Source organism: Pteropus alecto, unplaced genomic scaffold (assembly GCF_000325575.1).
Source record: "Pteropus alecto unplaced genomic scaffold, ASM32557v1 scaffold447, whole genome shotgun sequence".
Lineage (NCBI taxonomy): Eukaryota > Metazoa > Chordata > Mammalia > Chiroptera > Pteropodidae > Pteropus > Pteropus alecto.
The window spans coordinates 824366-838911 of record NW_006440214.1 but is presented as its reverse complement, the minus strand read 5'-3'; the positions used below and the strand labels follow the sequence as shown (position 1 = coordinate 838911).

Sequence of the window (14546 nt, the reverse complement as noted above, 5' to 3'; positions counted from 1 at the left end):
GGGGCGAGTCGTGCAGGCACACAGGGGCCAGCTGGGTTGTCCAAGGATCTCTACGAGGAGCTGGACAGCGTGCGCCAGCCTGGCCCTTGGCTCCTTGCTACAGACTTGTCATTTATTCATCCGTCAATCAGCCCCTCGAGGGAAGAGTGGCTCTTACTGAGCTCTGAGGCTCTAGCACCACCTCCTCTTGAAGGGGAGTTGGCGAGTGAAGGTTTGGAGCTGTTCTGTGGTGCTTGGGAGGTATCCGGATTCGCCTTAGACAATGATTAAGTTTTTCTTAACCGAGTGTTAACTGGCTGGGATTTAGTGACACAGACACACGCAGGTGTGCAGTCATGCATGCATGTGCATGCGTGTACACGTACACGCACACTCGACAGCCAACCCTCAGCAATGTTTTCTCGGTCAGCGGTGTGACAGCAGGCTCATATTTTGTCATAAATGTGCGTATCTCTATTTGTTTAAGAATATCAGATATTTTGTTTTGCTTTTACATGTTTGCAGGTTACGTGTATTTTCAGATTTTAAGAAGAGTATGTACCAAGTACTCTTGTAGGTCACAGCCAGCTTTGCAGGCTGCCCGGTTTGTCTTTCCATTGAGTCTCTGAAGCTCACTCGGCGTGGTCACTGCTGCTCCTAGGTCGTGTTCATTGTCCATTTTGATTCCGTGAAATTGTGAGTATTCTTTGTTTTCAACTTTCCCATTCCAAGCATGACTCTCTTGTTTTAAAAACATAAAACTGTGAATATATGCCCATTGTAAAAATTTCAGGAAAAAAATATAGGTTAAAAAATCAACAATCCACAGTCATGTCCTTATTTGATGACTATTCCTACACTTTTAAATATTTGCTCAACAAGTATCATGTTATCTTTTGTGTCATTGACATTTTACTCAGGGTATAGTCATACTTACAATATTATTTCCATTATCTGCATGAAAACAATTGCTTGGTTCTCTAAAAGAGATTTAGCTTCCCCCCTGAGGCTACAAAGAAACACTTTAATTAATCTTGTAAAGTTTGGTTACAAACCATAAAGTACTAGCATCATCTGAACACTTTTAGATAATTGGTTGGTAAATTGGTAGGTTGGTTTAATGATCTCTCATTTACCTCTCTTCTTCAGAGGGAGTAGAGAAGGGAGTATAGCAATACCACAATCACAGTGGATATTATTATTAATATCCACTATGATATATACTGTTTCTACTATGTAACTAATGACACTATTATTAATTGTGATGATACCACAATCGCCCCAGGTGTTATTAGTAGTCTATCTGAGTTGAAAGAATTGTATACATTCTGAAACTAGCAATACTCTAATTGGAAAGAACATGTGAGCAACCCTTAAACCTAAAATGTATTCCCTGTGTTCTTAAAGTAAAACAAACTAACTCAATCTTGGTCTAAACATCGCCACCCCTCTTCTGAAGCTGATTTTATTTATGTTTGGCTCTGCCTTTACTTGCCAGTAAGCATAAATGGGTGTTCCAACTAAGCTCTGAGCTGTTGAATTTGGAAAAAAAAAAAAATTGCACATTCAAGAAAAGACTGATGCTCTCAGGAAATTCTTTTCCTTAAAATGGACATGGTCTATACACCCTCTCCCTTCGAACACTTCAGACTGCTAGCAGGCGTCTCCAGGCTCTGCTTCGTAATCCTCAAAAATCTCCTGGTGAGACTCTTCCAAATAAGGTTTGACTAAAAGTAGGATGCCCAATTCTCTTTATCTTGAAGAAAGTAGCTGCAGAGAAAACCAGAAGTACAAACCAGGCATTGTCATTCAGACACACAGACCTTGTGGGAAGACAGCTGTCTGTCCTTAGCAAAGGTGACTTCCTTCCTTCTCTCCTCCCCTCCCCTCCCCTCCCCTTCTCTTCCCTTCCCTCTCCTCCCTGTATCTCTTTCATTCAGCAGCGGAATTGACCATCACAAAACTTTTTTTGCAGACATACTTGTTTTGGGAGTGTTTGCGGATTGTTTTTCAGGTAGCATCTATTTTCATTTCTGAAAACAACTTTATCAGAGCAGTAAAACCGTTAGGTTAGTCTTGTTTTTCTGAGAAGGAGCTCAAGGTGACGCGGGTCCTGTAGCAAGTTCCCAGCAAGTCATGCAGAGTTCTGTAACTGGCTCATAGAAAGTCCGGTTGCCTTTCCTTGTTCTTAGATGAATCGCTCTTTCATTCATGTCGGGGACAGAAAAGTGAGACGGCACTATACTCTGCACATAAACTCTTACATGCTTTAAAAATTCACCATGGCTGGTGGTTACATTTGGTGAAACTCCAAATGAAGGAGACTGATGTTTTTATCCAGTTCTGAAGACACACATACACCCTGGGAAAAACAGCTACGAAGACCAGCAGCCCCTGAAACGGCAGGGGTCCAGGTGGCCCCTGGGTAGCTTGTGTGTGCTTCTCTGTCCACCCTGTTGCAGGGGCCACTGTATTTCCAAAAATAGTCACCCCTGGAAGGACCCCCACAGCTTCTGAGCAAGTAGCTACAATATCTGTCCTTGACTTTGGATAATTTGAGGTCAAAATACCCATTCACCAGTTACTGCCTCAGAATCAGAAGAAGGGTGGCTAGTGCAAAATGTTAGAGAAAAAATAGCAAAGTGATTATTCTACCCCTCCCACACATTTATTTTCTGAGAGAAGAAGACCTGACGATTCAGTTTCGTTCATTCCACTTACACTGCATTCGCGTTGTATGTCAAGTATTTCTTTCCTTACAAATACTGTGGTTTTTTGCTCATAAACATTAGTAGAGTGAGCTAATCAGGATATAATAGAAACACAATAACCCTAATTGGTATTAACAATTTAGCATTCTTTATTATTGATGAAGAATGATATACAAGGACATGGTCCTTTCACAAGGTGTAAACCTCAGCCAGCCACTGTCCCTACCATTGGTGCAGTCCCTGAGGTCAGGAGACCCTTGGTCCTCTCTGCATTTCTTGAGCTGGTTGTAAGAACCTGAAATGTCCACGTCAGGGAAAGACGGCTGTTCATGTTGCTGCTCGGTGTGCCTGAGTCAGTGAGAGAACAGACACCTTGAGAAATGCAGACGCTGCAGGCCGTCTGCTTGCTAATATGTCTCTGTATGTCCATATCTCTATATCTCTATATCATCTGACAGAAATCGGTCTAAAATTTACATTCGTTAAAATGATGGAGTATCTAGGTGGGGAGTAGTGGCTGCTCCTAGTGTCAGTTTCTCCAATAAACCATGTCACGATCCACTTAGGGCAGGGCAATGGTCTAAGAGTATCAATCTAGGACTTATATTCTTGCAGGTTTATAGCATTTAGAACACTTCAGAGAAATGAGACCCTTAAAATTCCATTTGATTATTTGTTTAGCAGCTTAGCTATCTTCCCAGTTACAATGATCACAGGAAAATTTTTTTCCCTCTACTTGAATAAGCACACCATATGGTGAGGTGGGTAATGCCTAAGGCTTCAGACTCTCCCAGGCAGAGATTTCTTGACTCATCTGAAGGAATGCCCTCCTGCTGTAAGAATACAAAAAATATACAAAACAACACTTTTAGACATTGGACAACTGGTGGCCTAGGGTATAAGTTTCTGAGAAAAGAAAAACAAAGCGAGCCCTAAAATGGCCTCAGATTACTTCCTGGAGAGCTCTCCACACCAGCACACAGGAAGAGGCGCCATGAGGAAAGTCTGGAGGTCTTGCCGAATCGAGGAGGCTGAGAACGGCGTCCAGGAGGCCAAGGTGCTGACTTGCATGGGGCAGAGCTCTTGGGAGAAGGAGCCACATGGAGGGCGTTGCTGAGATCGCCAGGGTCTCCTCCAGCCTCTGGCTGAAAACTGACTCGCACGTCCTGAGTTGGGGGAAACCTCCAGGAGCCAGCAGGCCCAACACCCCGGGACCTTGCCCAGGGCTGGGAAGAGCATGCGCTCCAGCAGTCAGAATGGAGAGAACGCACAAGGGACGGGAGCTCGGTTAGACTCCTCAGAAGGGTCTCTTAGCTGTGGGGCTGACACAGCCCTGGAGTACCGGCTGCTGTTGACCTGGCCTGCGAAAGCCCAGAAGCTATTTCATCAAGATGAAAATGACCTGCAGTAACTTGCCCGCATGCCAAAACAGAACCCCATGCTCTCCGAAGGAATACGACAGAATCCAGTGCTTGATAGTGCAGCTCTACGTGATGAGCAGCCGAGCAGAGCCTAGCGGGCATGGACAGAAGAGAAACATGAGTCATTATAGGAGAAACATTAACCAGCAAAAACTGAGCTAGAAATGAAAGACGGAGGAGTAGCAGAAAAACCATAAAACAGCTATTATTAATGCTGAAAATTTGCCAACAATGTAAAAGAAAACATGCCTACAATGAGAGAGATGGAAGATTTGAAAAGATTCATTTGGAACTTCCAAGGATGAAAAAATGCAGCATTTCGAAGACAGTTGCCAAGGTGGGCAGATTATACTTCTACATCTTTATAACGTTGATGCTAAAAATTCTGATATTGATAAAACCGTCAATTGATCTCTAAAAATTATATTTTTCCAAGATATAACTTTTGACCTTTTATCAAATTATTTTCCTTCTCAAACAGTCTGGCCCAGCACACCCACAGATTGTTAGCTACTCTGTCCCCGCCCCGGGAGCCAGGCCTCACCAACACCACAGTGTTAGTCATTTAATGTCAGCCATTAAAGAATAGCAGTGATAAGTTACAGCAGGAGAATAATTCACATTAGCATTCCCTTGGATGGCAAGGTCAAAATGAGAGGGTGAAATGGAAGGAGTAGCAGAGTTTTATTTACCAAGCACATTCCAGTGTGGTAAGTGGCTGCAAAAATGTCCAGTAATATGCTGTGCACAGTGGCCTTTCCCATTTTATTTTTTTTAATCAGCTTTTCTCATTAAATATGCTTCTTCTTAGTGCCAGGAATGGTTAAGCCTAGGCGATTTGCTGAGGATTATTTTAGTTTATTGGCTCATGGACCCAAAAAGGAGGTTAATTTTTCTATGATATTTCCAGTTCTTTTTAAAAGATATTTATTTTAGCCAATATGTGATACTGTATTTGGCAATCTCCATTGGGTTAAGTTAATTTCTGGGCTTGGCTAGTTTTCTCCAACACAGGCCATTCATAGGAGCCTCATATTTAAGCAGCAACTTCTTTATTTCTTATACCATTATTGCCAAATTCACATTATCATTATCACCACAAATTCCTTTTGTCCAGTCTGTTCATGAAACACTATTGCCTGAGGCTAAGAGCAAGTTGACTGTTTTTCCCAGAGGAGAACACCAGAAAAATCATTTATCACTTCATTTTTTCCCTTACCAAGGATTTCTTCTCAAAAAATGAGGCTTGTCCCCGAGGCTTTTTTGGAAATTGACAATTCACGAAGAATCAATGGGGAACTGCACTTTTGATGGATGAACCATTTGAAAATTCCATGGCATTCTTCCCATGACCTTTTCTGAAGACAGATAAATAGCCTTCCAAAGGTTGCATTTTATTTTATGTTCAGAAAAAACCTAGCCCCAAGGTATGTCAGAGAAAGCAGAGCCATGTTGGGATCATTCCCAAAGTGAAAGAGTAAATAAAGGGAGAAAGGACAGTGCAACTTAGAAACACTTTTGTGAGTCCAAGTGATGCTAAAGAGAGGGCCATGAGCACTAAAGCTCTGAACCCGAAAGGACGCAAAGAACCTTAGAAAGCTCTCCCGTTGCCTTGAAGACAGCGTCTAAGACCTCGTTGCCATTGTTGGCATTTTTCGTACTTAATAAATCTAACTTACGTATTACCCACCCACACACACCTAACACTGTACTGCTATCTATAGGGACATCTCTGATTTCACGGTCCATGCTATATTACTAAGGAAAAATAAACAAATGCATCAAAACAACAGCATACTAACAACATGAAACATGGCATTAAAAAATATCAAGATTTAGATTATGTAAGGGCAGTCCAGATGTGAAGGATGTTATAGCGTGTGTCTCAGGAAGCACGTCACAGAATTTCTTACAGGATTTGAATGTGGAAATGGAAAAAAAGGATCTTAAAGAATTTAAATAATGGTATACAAAGTTAGAAACTCCAGAACGAGTGGAGCCAATGACAGATAAAATACCTTTGAAGAATCAGTAAGGAGGTGGTGGGTATACCTTAGTAAAACAATGAAGGCATAGGGCATCATATTCCCAAATCTGGTTAGTAATCTATCAGAATTAATATATCTTAAAATATTTAAAATGTAATTTTATTTACCCGATTTTTAAAATTTCATCATGCTGTGTTTTACAGAGTTTAGGTAAACCAGAAAAAGAGATTCATGTGGTCCACTAGTACAGTGATATTTCACACATGAATTTGTCACATACCTTTATACCTTTAACCAAAATAAAAATAGATCTTGTTTATTGAGTGTTCACTATACTGTGTTGTCCACTTTGCATGCCATGGCTTATTAATCCCGTTAACAATCTTGGAATGAGTGAACTGTTATTTTGTCTATTTTATAATGTCAAACGGTGATTACAAAAATAACTACAAGCATTTTTAAGAACTCTTCAGAGGGTAATTTGATAAGACAGCATCTCAGGTTCCTATTTTGAGAGGTTTGTTATCAATAATTTTTATGTCATTTATTATTGTCTTAATAAATTCACCATCATCAAATTAAAGATGAAGAAATAGGGAATTGTGTTTTTCTGGTAAAAATAGTCTCCATGAAAACAAAGTTACAAACAAATTATCTGGTAATAGAAACTATGACAAAACCTAGCCATGTTTAAATGAGAAATGCTGGCTATGTCTACAAAATTCTAAAACACTCAAGTCAAAAAAACAAAAACCAGTGAGCTTCTCGAGAATGAAATGAAACGCCAAACCAAATATCTTCTGTAAGATTCAAAAGAAGAACAAGAAATAATTTTCCACTTGTGACACAAATAAAAATCTCTGTGGCCCGCGAAGGTGCTTTACCGTATTGTGACGAGTTACAAAATTCTTCTCCGACTATAGATATTCATTTTGTTGATGTTTCCTCTGAGTCGCTAACCAAAGTGAAAAAAACATTTTGGAAAATGGAAATATTTCCTAGAATTTCAGATAGATTTTGCAAATTTTAAATCCCTACTGTTTCTATCTTCATTATCAAGAAAGCCTCACTGACTGTGGATTGTGAACTGGCACCAAGTAAGGAAAAGTAAAAATAAGACAAAAGGAATTAGCTGAGGAGTCTCAAATCTAATTAAAAAAAATCCGCAGTGGAAGATGGTTAGATACACACACACATATGAAATGTTATGGAAGAAGATTAATGCTTTGCTTATAGTCTGTGTCAGCAAATTAATTTTTTATATGGTTAGACTTCAAGAGATATTATGTAATTTTTTCTATAGATGGGGTTTTAAATAAGATATTTAATGATACTAACATTTAAAAGAATTGTGAAGTTAAGAATACCTGGGAAGAACAGTCTTCTTTCAGAGGTACTCTAGAAGAAATCTGAGAACCAGTACAGGGCTTAGCCTCTTAAAGGAACCGAGTAAACGTCTAGTCATTACTTAGATTCGTAATCCCTTCACTGTCTTCATGCGAAATGCCTCCCTAAAGGCTGGCAACTAGGAGACAGAGAATGCCAGAAGAGCCGCTTGGACCTTGACGTGGCGAGGTGGCAGGTGGGCTTCCGGGCACAGAGCAGCGCAGTCCCGGGGGCTGCTGTTCAGACATCTGGCTGGCACCTATGTAAAGCAGGGGGAGTCATGGTGTGTTACTCAGTCTGTCCCCTGTCCAGATACATTCTAATGTTGGCCGAGCGCCTCTGTGGGGTCCCCCTTCCCACCTTGCTTCTCCGTGGGACATCCTTTTTGGACGTGCTCTGGTGAAGGTGACGTCTCCCTTCCTTGCATTCCCAGGGCAGACTCGCGGGCCCTAGTCTGTCCTCGCCCTTCGCATTGGCTCCCCAAGGAGCTGCCCTACTGGACCAGCCTCGAATCCGCCTCTTAACCCAGCTCCGTTCTAGGAAGTATTCCGTATTTCAGAGCAACCTTTTCCAAAACAGAATCCTCGGAACGCTAGTTCTGCGAAAGCTTTCCACAACCTTTCTTTGCAACAGACAAAGGAAAGCATTTTGGACAGCTGCATACCTGCTTCCTTTTGGGGCATTCGTCATGTGATCAATGTGTATTCAAGAGTCTGAGAGCGCCTTCAGTAGAGATGTACTGTTCATCTGTGTTTGCCCGGGTTTTTACATGGTTATATGGCCATGGAGTCGCTTTGGGGGAGCATCCCTCAGCATGAGCTTGGCAATTTGCCGTCTGGGAAATGTGAATTAGGTGACCGCTGTGTCGGCATCATTCACAAATCCTCACGAGGGACACTTAGAATTTCAAAAGACTGGGGAGGCCATATTCAGAGTGCAAAAGTTTAGTGACATCAGATAAGTAGAGAGGATATGAAATATTCAGAATCTGTCATTATACACCCCCACTCCCTTCCCAGGCTTTACCGTATTTGGATAATATGTAAAACCAGTACAGTATGCGTCGGAGGCGGTGTTTGAGGAGGAGTGATGAACAGGCCTGACTAGGTCTCTTGTGCTGTTGGGGAGGTAAAAAATGGAAATAACGGAGAACCCAACGGGCTGAAAGAAATGGCCACGAGAAAAATGTAGTGAGATCTTTAATCAGTCAAGCAACCATGAAAGTGGGTTTTCTTGTGCCAGAAGGTAGAGTAGATGACCTACCCGGGTCTTTGCGCACCGAGAAAGTCTCTAACCAGCCAGAGCCGAGTGAAGGTGATTTCAGTCCTGCTTCACATGGTGTGAGTGACAGCTTGGTTCCTTTGGGTAAAATCTATTTGGAGAAGATGATGAAAATCAAAGCACCTTCCACTGAAAGGAAAAGTGGTGTTCTTGTGCAGCTTATTGAAAGGCCACGAGATGGGTTAAGTGTCAGGAGCTGTTTCATGGGACAATGACTAATCATTGTATGTCACCAGGGAGCAAAATAAAGTTTCATCCTCTTTGCGGCTGAATGATAGCATGTGCCAGGAGATTTCGGGGTGCAATTTAAAGGACAGTGAAAAGAAACCCATTAGTTCTCTAAGAACATGGAAACTGCGCCCTATAATTCACTTTTAAGTACTCCTCAGAAATCATATAATTATCCTGTAAAATAGTCTTCCGGTGAACATCGTAACATTTGTAGTTTTTTCAAGAATGGATATTTAGCGTGCAGTAATCTGTGTAAAGTGTGCGTGGCATTGTGTACTTGCAGAGCACAGCACCCTCTGGAACTCAAACGGGTCTCACCTCTTCCTCTCCCCACAGTTCTCCAGCACTCCACAGCGACATTTGCGGGGTGCCGCCTACATGCCCTTTAAGTGTGTGTCTCTATTTCCCCCTCGCTGCAAGGCTCTGCTGAGAGCATCTTCAAATCTCACAGGTCAGACGGCTCGTCGTGGCCGAGCCAGGCACTGGCTCCAGACCAAGAATTCTTCGTGACCGCTCTAAGTGGCTTTCTTCCTGTCTTATAAAACACATCCTAAAGAAAGAAATATATCACTCTCCCATTTCTAGACCCTCATAGAGGCTTATTTATATAGTGCTTGTGTTTAGCACAAAGCATCTCCCCCACCAAATCCTAGAGTATTAACAGTAAACTTTAGCCAGTGGTTAATTTGTTTAATGACTTTGTCTAATGCTGTTAAGACAACACAACATGAAGTATTTGGAAAATTGTTCATAACAAAAAAAAGAATAACAGAAGAAAGAATATAACAGTGTTTCATCATCACGGTCAATTTGAGATAGCTTGCTTTTTTGACCATCTTCATTGTAGTCTAGATTGTTAGAAAGGTTACTGAAGTATTTAATAGGTCAGTTTAAGACAAGGCAACACGTTGAAGAGGAAGTAAAGAACAAGTATGTAGTCCTGTTTAAGCAATATTCCTCTGCAAACTGGCATCGACAACCATTAGACATCTCTACCAAACCTTAATATGAAAACAGCAAAGAGAAACTCACATTTCATTGCTAACCCAGAATATGCTAAAGCTATGTCACAAAACTGCTTTGCTGTGTGTTTTAAGTATTTTAGTTTCTCTTGTTTTTCAAGGTGATTTGCATGAAATACTGTTAAAGATTATTCTCACTGAATGACTAATGATGAAAATTTTCCAGTTGCTTGAAGGAGGCAGTCTAGTATAATGGTTAAGTACTTTGAGTAAGATCTCATGTTTTCAGGTATTTGCTGGTGAAAAGATCCGACGGGCCCATTCTTTGTCATACAATCATTTTAATACTGAGCAAATAAAATGGCTGACTTTTAAAATGTTCTTAAAACTCCATGCATATTTAACACATTTCAGAAATAAAAAAGATAAAAGAAAATAAATACTCACACCATCCACTCTTAAATCACCCTTACTTGTCTTAGTTTTTCTAACGATGGGAACATTTCCTGACACTATAGTTTTAAAAGTTTTCTTCTCCCTTCCTTCATTATAGCTCCTTCACTATGAAAAGTCATTTTACTTTTTCCCGTCGAGCCATCTTCTTGGTGGGCTCTGCTCTGTTTAGCTGTCTTAGCCTGACGCTTTTACGCTCACCTTGAGAAAGAATTTCAGGCAGCTGACCAAATCATACACTGATTGTCTATGTCAATATTTATCCTGCCGCTTCCCTGAGTCTACTCATTTGTCTCCATTGGAATTAATTATTAAGTTCTCAAAGGGACATTTTGCCTTGATAACATTGTTTTCTATATAAAACTATGCAGCCTTGTTAAAGGAAACAAAATACATGAACATTCTGAAAATATCAAAAAGTTCTCATTAGAAGAGAAAAAGATATGCTCAATTTCTGCCTCACTAAATGTTAAAATTATTTTTGTAGACCTTGCACGCAATCGAATGACCGCCACGGTGTAGACCGTTTTTAACGAGCATGCTGCTTTTGGTTCCTACACGTCACCTCCATGCTCAGCCAGCACCTAAAGAAGCACTGAAACAGACACGTTTGGATATTGCAAAGAAACGCATGGCACTTGCGGAAGTCACTTATGCTACAGGGGCCAGTGATTAATAATATGGCCTCTGGGGCCTGATCCGTGAGCTCAGGTGCCAACTGTGCTCCAAGTGGCTCTGACATGTCACCCTTCTGAATGTCAGGTGCTCGTTCCTTGCAGGGGACACTGCTCTCCAGCTCGCAGTGAGGATGGAGCGAGGCCCTGTGTGCAGGGCCGTTACTGTTGGTGTCCTCCTGAGCAGCTCGTCCCTGTTGCACCCAGGTTTCCAGAGCACCCGTCTGACACGACATGGAGAAAATGGTCCAGCGCGTCCTCCTGCATTCCTCAATTCAGCCTATGTGGGGAGTCATCGCCTCGGATCATTGTTGCTCAATCTACCGTGGCATTCCATCCAACTTATAATTCACTATCACTTCTAAATCTGTGCAACGAGTCTGCTTCAGACTTCCATCTTCCCCATGAAAAATGTGCTTCTATTTCCCGCTTAAGAGCTGTGTCCCAAGAGAAGTAACAATTTGATGACTTCGTCGCCTGGCTACTGAGTGATCTGCATTCCAGGAGAAAAAACACAGAACAAGTCAATCCTTATCACATGGAAACAATTCAGGTTTGCAGAAAACCAAACCACTGCTGTGACGAACGAGATGTAGACACCAGAAGAATGCCGCTTATGTCCAAACGAATGACTAAAGCCGTGGGAATGAAGCTCTTCGTTAAGCCTCCTCAGAGTCGTTTTGTAGAAAACAGTTTTAATAACCTTTGGTTGCTGTCAGTCAATCTTGTTTTCTTGGCTGGGTGCTGTTTTAGGTTCACCTTGATCCCAGAGTTACGGGTAGTTAAATTCCCATTTAATGCTTAGTTAGCCTAACTCTTCCTGCTTACGCATTAATGATCTTTATAAGGAAATTCTACCGTTCTATCCACTCTGGAATCCTGTGTTACCCAACCCCAAGAGAACTCTGATTTGGCTATCTTTTTGGAATCAACTCCCAAAGGAACTTAATACAGTGGTCTCATGCCCAAATGTAGTTTGGCTATGAATCACAGTGTAAAAGTCAGCAGGTATAAGGGTTCCTGACTGTACCCACTCAGAGATGGGAAGAGAGAAATACTCAAAAATATCGGTGACTATGTCAGATATTTAAAGATGCCCAGGAAAGCTAAACATAACAAAATATGCCAATTCCTGAATTTCCGGTGACAGTGGGTGGGGAGAGTTAAGGCCCGTGAGGTTTGCGTGAGGAAGTCCAGGCTGGTTTCTCTCTGCGGTAGATGGTGGGTGTTAAAGGCGGGGCACCCGGTTAGCATGCTCAGCACCTCACAGCTCGCTCCCTGCCACCTCGGTTTTGTCATCACAGAAGCACAGGAGACAAATAAATGACTCGGGTAGCTTAACCCTTCGGACGAGGCCTCACAGGTGTGTTGTGAGGCTTGAGCCAAATCTACGTCGGCAAACTAAACAAAAAGATTGTTCAGTAGCTAGTGGCCACTGGAATGTGGATCATACAAATGTGGTAATGGGAGAAATCAGAATCAACACACGTAAAGAAGCTCCACACGTAAAGCCATATGGTTTTTGAAGGACAGAATTATGTGACATAAGCAGTGTTTTGTTGCATGGGCTGCACACCCAGTCTCGTTTGTGTCCTCAGAGCCCCACAGAAACAGCTCTTCCAAAGGCCATCTTCATGTCACCAAGTCAAAGAGCCATTTTTTGGTCCTCATTCTTTTTTGAACTTCTAGCAGCATTTAGTGCAATGGACCACTTCCTCCTTCCTGAAATACCTTCTTTCCACGGTCTCCACGACATCCCCCTTTTCTGTTTTTCACTAAACCACACTGGATGATCTTCCTTAGAACTCTTTGCTGGGTCCTCTTTTTCCACACAAACCGTGAATGCTGCCTTTCCACCAAGTTCGTATCCAGGTTGATGGCTTCGATTACTGTGTAATTCTCGGCACCTTCCCATTTTGATTTCTGGCTCTGACTCAAGTATACAAGTGTTTATTAGACATTTCCACTTAGACGTTTTAAGGCATCTTGAATCCCACATGCCACGGATGAGGTTCTGGGTTTCCCTTGCCCCCTCGCCCCTGTGCCACCCACTGTGCCTAGTTCTGAACCCCTTTAAAGCCCCACAGCTCAATGAGGGCTCCTGCATCTAGCTGTCATTACCAGATGTTTGAGGAAACCTTGGCACTCATCAACAAGGCAGACGCTGGCTGTCCCTCCAGAAAGACCTGTGATCTATCAACAGGACACTGTGCACTGAGGGATAGGGACAATCTGATTTTCTGGGGGTGACTGGATGAGATCTCTGAAAGGACATTAACCCTAGAGACACAAATTATCACCGTGGCCTGTTGGCCAAAAGGCGGCTTGAGGCAGCAGGTGATAGGTAGATTTGCAGCACAAGCCTTTTTCACAGGGGGTCCAGTTAGGCCATGGGCTTATCTTGTGGCTATTGCTGAAGTCCTAGAGGCTTCATATATTTGCTACCTGTCGGAATCCCCCCGTGGGTCTTCTTATCTTCAGAGTAAGGACTGTTAGGAAGAAGGGCCCAAATGGCAGTTCCTGGAAATGCCCTCATCCTCAAAATAGTAAATCAGATGATCTGGAGGAATAACAGAGATTGTGTCTCCATGGAGACGTCATGAAGTAGAGGTGGGGATTCCTGTTCCCCCTTCCCCCATATAACTTGTCTGTTTGCCTGGTGGAAAAGCCAGATGGATCTTGCAGAATGACATGGATTATAACAAACGTAATCAGCAGTGATGACAATCGCAGCTGCTGTACCAGATGTGGTATCTTCCTTGGAATAAATCAACATAGCCTCTGGCCACCGATATGTACCCTGCACCCACTGATTGAGTAAACGCTTTCTTTGCGATGCCAGTCAATAAAGATAATCCGACTAAGCTTACCTGTATCTGTGAGGGAGCCATAAACCTTGATGGCCACATCACAGGGCTGGGCCCAAGACACTGCTTTTTGACATGTCTGGAGGAGGTCTGACTACCCCATAGAACAACACTGGTCTGTATACAAGCATCGTCATGCTGAAAAGACTTGGGAGGTGGAGTTACGAGCAGCTTGATGGCCAGTGCAGGGGCAATCGCTGTGGGAGTCCAGATGTCGACCAGGTTAGGGAAACTCCTCAGGGTCAACCTGTCTCAAATGTGGGGTTGTCTCCTCTAAAGTAAGGGCCCAGTCACGGGCAGAGCTCTCAGTGGTCTCTCTGGATTTTGGCACAATATGTCTCCTGCTGGTTTTGCTGTCCTGACCCAGGGAGCCCTCTATCTCTCAGCTTTTTAAAGTCTCTGGGGCAAGAGAAGGCTCTTCCTGACCCAGGGTATAGTGGAGACTGTCTGCCCACGTGGACCTACCCAGAAGTGCCCATGGCAAAGGAAGAGGCCTTTCGGAGCCTCTGGCAAACCCCAGTAAGAGAGTCACACACAGGCCTGGGTGTCACACAGGCTCCAGATGACAACATTCTGCATTTGAAAGCACCACC

General features: G+C 42.7%; 1 long non-coding RNA gene across 1 annotated transcript; it reads left to right on the top strand.

Moving 5' to 3' along the window:
* Positions 1-4195: 4195 nt before the first annotated feature.
* On the top strand, positions 4196-13891 carry LOC112484146. The gene is made up of 2 exons (XR_003047900.1): positions 4196-4448; positions 10900-13891. It is a non-coding gene; the product is annotated as an uncharacterized LOC112484146 (long non-coding RNA).
* Positions 13892-14546: the final 655 nt, after the last annotated feature.